Below are 5,916 nucleotides of genomic sequence, written 5' to 3' on the forward strand. Positions count from 1 at the left end.
TGTCAATCTTCCCCATTCTCTGCGGTCCCACACTCCCCTGACCGCCTCTTAGTCCTCTGATGTTTCAATCGATGAATAAATGATTGCTTCTATTTTCACTGGGAGTGCATGGCCAACACAAGCTGCTTTGCTCCATACAATGCGGTAGTGAAATGATTTGGGAGACGAGTTTCAAAAAAAAAAAGAAAAAAAAGAGGAGAGTGAGACAGCGAGAGATGTTGACGATCTCAAAGCGTGTGACTGAATGAGCTGTCAGTCAGGAAGCTGAACACATTAGCATTTTTTTTTTGGAGCGGGGATTGGCGCGTCAGGACCAACACTCCTCCAGTCGCACTTCCCCATCCTCCCCCAATGACACCCTGAGAGTTGCATTTCATTTATTTCATCACTTTACATGCAGCCTCTCTATCTTGTTTATTTGTCAGCCAAACAGGTGCTGGAGGCTAATGAGCTTTGCACACTTTGCCCTCTGAAAGGCGCCACTGCGATTGCAGCAGTTTGGGGAGTAAAAGGACGGATGCAGCGAGGTTTCACCTTGCTCAGACCAGCTACAGGGAGCACAACAACAATTTCCCCCAAGGACGAGACCACTTATCGGTAATAGAAAGCTACAAGGCAACAAAGACACTTGATAAGCTGTTGTGTGGCGCTGCAGCTCCTACACACTGGTCATAGTGTCATTGTGAACATTTCCTTTGCCCCATTTGCTTGTTTTTGCAGTTTGAGCAATGAATCCTTCAAGATATTGGAAGTCTCATTTGTGCAGCTGATACTAAATGCTGCAGGCTGCTTTAGCTTGTTAGCAATTAGCAGTAAACCTAAAAGCATTACGGGCAAAATAAGACATTTATGTCAAATGCTGATAGAAGTCGGATCTCCTACTCAAGACAACATTCCTCAACAACACACAATGGTGGTGCCCATCGTGAATGTAAACCAGGGGTGCCCATTACGTCGATCGCAAGTTACTGGTCAATCGCAAAGGTAGCTTGGGTCGAGTGCGTAAACGTCACTTTGTAGATGTCATATGACATCAGTCATGTCACATTAAGCTCTCCTCCTGATTCACTCTTGCTCCCCCTCGGGAAAATTTGAGCAGTGAACAGACGTCTCAAATTGCACAGGGAGACTTGTAGATAGATACTCCAAGAGAAATTCCGTCTTTCATCTCTCTTATTTCTATTATGGATAAACTAACCCAGCGGTAAGATGCCTTTATCTCTAACTAACGTTATCCATTCACTTGGAGCGGCTAGTTGTGTAGATAAAAAGTGAAGTGTTTGATTGCTTTGCTTAGCGTCATAAACTCCACTGTAGAGATGTGTGTTTTCTTCACTTGCACTTCTTAAACTATTATTTCATGATTAACTGGAAAACATGATAAGATTTGTAGTTCAGATAAAAAACATTTCGTGGCCATTAGGCCTGGGGTTATAATAAATCAATTAATTAATTAATCACACAATCAATAAGAATGAACTCCATCATTTTGCCCGTCTCACTATATTGCCGTGTGCATGCGTGTCTGTCTTCCTCGTCTCTCGCCTCCGTACAGGCAGGAAGAGGATTCACTCTGTGCATTGGTTTCAGCACCTTCACACGTTTGAACAATGTAATCAACAGAGTGAGCCGTTTTGTCAGTCATACAGTCTCTTCGTCCCTGTGGGTGGAGGCGGGGCAGCTAGAATACACACAGATTGCAGAAGAGTGTAACGTTGTAGAAATTAAATTAGTAGATTGCAATATAATGTCATTTGTTTTTTATATTTTTTCATCGTACTTTTCTTAAAAGCAATGTTAAAATCTTGTCTGGGCCTCGTAGACCCAATCTCGAGTATTATCACGTCTCGTAAACTGAGTGTCTCGTGAAACCCCTATCAAGTAGTCTCTAAGTAAATTTAACCAAAAACTATTTTAAAAAAGTAAAAAATGCTGGGCATGGTTTGTTGTCTGCAAACCCACTAGCTTTCAGCATCTCGACTTAAATGTGTCTCTAATGCAAGACGACAGGCTTATCGAGGGTGTCAGCCATGTTTTTTGTTTACTTTCCACTAGAAAGCTTTGAGGTCAGACCTCGAAAGCTCAGAGTGGAATATTTCCTACAATCCTGCAGTCTGGAAATGCAGCAAGACTAGCAATGAAATCGGAAAGGATGATGCTTGTTTGTTACAATTCCCTTCAGGTTTCAAAAATTACAAAAATGAAGATCTACAGAGTGATTTTCAAAGTAGCTGGGTAAGAAACATTTCCCATCTCGCATCAAGGTAACAAAACAGACGTGAATATTCACATTTCCATGGTCGCTGGCAGCGACGTGTGGGCTACAATTATTACAGGCGCGTTTCTGTTTGAAATAACAGTCAATAATAAATCAATAGAGGCATAAAATGGGGCCGGGAGGCAAACAACAGCAGTGGAGAGACAGTTCATTTTAATTACGCGCCATAAAACGTCAAAGCAAAAATAAATAAATAAAATAATTCCCATGTTTCCTCTATGACTCTCTGCGCACACATTTACACTCCGTGTCAGCAATTCAAACACCTGCTCTGCTGCAAAATGCGCATTAGCATTTCTTTAACGATCAGCACACAATCGTGTATGTGTATGACACAGTCCAAAGTTGGCACACAAATAGTCATTATTTAGCATTCTGTTTGCTAGTTCTGCCTTTGTAGACCACACATTGTTGTCCAGTTAAATCAAAATGATAACAACAATCAAGAATACTTTAACATTTAAATACAGAATTCAGAAAGGGATAATAAGGCGTACCTTTACGTACTCAAATTAAGTCTTGTGTCCGTTTAGAATAGCGATCCATACGTGGAAGTGAAGTGACACGTGCTGCAAGCCACACCGGAAGTTGTCACGATTCAAAAACAACACAATATAGATTACAAATAACGTCCACTTACTTGACCAGGAAAAGCAGGGAAAAACATTCGAAGTTCGGTACTAGCTCTGATGGCCTCCTCCGACGATGTCCCTCCAAGGTAGGTTCAGTATAGCATGTTAGCTAACCTTAATAGCTCAGTAATTCAATTAAATTCTTAATCATACACGAACGGGCGGGTGTAACGGTCCATATTTTAACACTTATACGTGTGTGTTAAATACATACTATATTCAAACTTCACTTTAAAAAAGTCTTAACTTGTTTCTGGTCTGTACATTGTTGAGTTGTTCTTCTTCTTCTGTGGTGCAAACAAGTGATCCCGAAAAAAGCCGGAAAAAAACGATGTTAAATGTATGAACGTCTAACCATAAATAATTTGTATTTATGAGTAATTTATGTTTGTAATAAATCAAATGTAATTAAAATGTATTTAATGGGTGACCATAAAGCCACTTTACCTTAAATCTGACATAAAATGTGTGCATGGGGACTGGGTTAATAACTACTTTACCACTTTTAACTACTTATACTTATAACTACTTTTTAAAGTACTTCATTTTAAATAATTGCAATAATTTGATGCAATTTCATGAAAAATATTAACAGACTTGGTTGTTGCACTGGTAAATCACAAATATATGACATATAAAGAAATGACACTCTTTTATTAGTGTTAAAAGCAATCACTTTGTTTGGTTTATGTTCATATGGTCACTTAATGTCTAACTTTATTATTGTTTAGATTTCTATCTATCTATCTATCTATCTATCTATCTATCTATCTATCTATCTATCTATCTATCTATCTATCTATCTATCTATCTATCTATCTAAATCAGGGGTCACCAACGATTTTCCTTGTGAGAGCTACTTTTACAAAATGAAAATGGCCAAGAGCTACTCATTTTTGGAACATTTATTTTCAGAGCTTATTTTAAACTCAAACAAAGTGAATATGCTTGTTTTACCAGAACATGAACAAAATGCTGGTGTCCACAACTCACATGTTGTATTTCACAATGCATTTCTTTCTACTGTTCTTTCATTATTAACTGGAAACCTGAATGAAAAGCAGGCTTGCGGGCACCTCATGTGGTCATGGGGGGCTACCCGGTGCCCACGGGCACCACGTTGGTGACCCCTGATCTAAATCATATGTTGCAACCCTGAATAGAGTTTAGGAGTAGTAAATATTCACATTCACTTTACTACCTTTATTTTATACTGTATATACTGTCCTTGTCAATATAACAAAATAAATGTGTAGTAAGCAGGTGTACTATTTTTTCAGGCTAATTCCCCACTATTCAGTCTATTATGGTCAACTTTTAATGACTGTGTTCTGTATAAGTATACCGTAAATGTCGGAAAGTACAAAAATAGGTCACATTCACTTTGTTACTACGACTGTATTGTTATTTATCTGTATACAGATACAGATATTTTATACTGTTTACAGATACTGTGGACTGCCTAGGTTATACTGACAAGTATATATACACTTGTCAGTCCACTTCAATAGACTTGTTTTTATATTTTCCTATGTAAGGCCATGCCTCAGTGAGCTTTTGGCAGCGTGACTGTGAGTTTATGGTGATTTAAGTATTTATGCCAACGTTTTGTGTCCTCTGGTGTGCAACTGACTGTAATTGCGCTCCATCAAGCATGCAGCGCACTTGTTTGCACACTCAACGGCCACACGCGGCCTGGAAGGTCGTGCCGCACGGCGATGCTGACGCACCTTTGCCAGGGGTCAAGCCACGTCCGTCGTGGAGTTTGTGTTGCTTTTGTGTGCGTATGTTGCTGACAGTCCGCGGTGCCATCTGTGCACGTCGGAGGCTTCACACTCCCGCTCGAGCTGTGCCAGCATTCCCACCGGGGCAGGCAAGCAGAGAGTGGTCACGTGATCGCCAGGTCGCCGCATGACAGGACGACTTGGTTTGTACTTAGCGCTTGATGGTGTTCGCTTTATGTGAAAGGGTTTTCTTTTAGGCACCTCTTTTTTTATCTTGGCCACAACTCAAATTCTAAATTGGGCTCTTGAAACATTTGGGATGAGTCCTGCGCGAGGATGGATCACCTGTGAGCAATGACTCAATTATCTGTTTGTGAGACGCTTCTAACGACATCGTGAATTATTCCGCTTCCCTCGGAGTGAAGCCGAGGGATGGACTCAAAATCAGTCACAATAATGACGACAAACAACAATGGCAGTGACTTTTAGTTACGACTCTGATGTGCCTGGTTTTCAGGATCTCTCTGTTAGGGATGCACCGATCCACATGCTTTCACTTCTGAGCCGCTCCCAGTACCCAGTGCCGATCTGCCGATACCAATATTGTTCATATAGCAGACATTTGTTTATTTTAATATTGTAGTTATTGTAGCATCTACAGACACTATAAGAATGATAAGGAGGTGGTCGTGTTAGATCAGTGGTGTCCAAAAAGCGGCCCGGGGAACGTTTGCAGCCCACAGCTGTTTTTTTCTTGTCCTGTAGGACAGTCTGAAAACATCCATCCGTTTTCTATGCCGCTTATCCTCACTAAGGTCACGGGGGTATGCTGGAGCCTATCCCAGTTGGCTTTGGGCGAGATTCAAAATATTAAGAAGAAAAGTTGCACTCTAACAAGGAAAAAGTTGTAATTTCACGGGAATAAGTATTTTAAATACCATTGTCACATATTTGATATGATTTCTGTTTTTCTTTGCTGTATATTACCTTGGTTATATTGTAAATCACCCTGCTACCTCAATATACTTCAGGGTTTAAAATAAATTAAATTAATTATTTATATTAATTATTAAATTATATTAATTTATTTTATTAAAAATATCTTATATGTCTTGTATTTTTTATATGAAATACACTTCTTTTTAAAATTTACCAGACACATTAGGTGAATTTGCACAAAGTATCAGGTATCATATCGGTATCGCCAATACCAGCCTGAATTTTACTCTGTATCGAATATGAAATCAGTGGTATCGCACATCACTAGTAGTTAGCCTCTAAT

The sequence above is a fragment of the Dunckerocampus dactyliophorus genome, chromosome 17 (genome assembly GCF_027744805.1).
Source record: "Dunckerocampus dactyliophorus isolate RoL2022-P2 chromosome 17, RoL_Ddac_1.1, whole genome shotgun sequence".
In the NCBI taxonomy this organism is placed as follows: Eukaryota; Metazoa; Chordata; class Actinopteri; order Syngnathiformes; family Syngnathidae; genus Dunckerocampus; species Dunckerocampus dactyliophorus.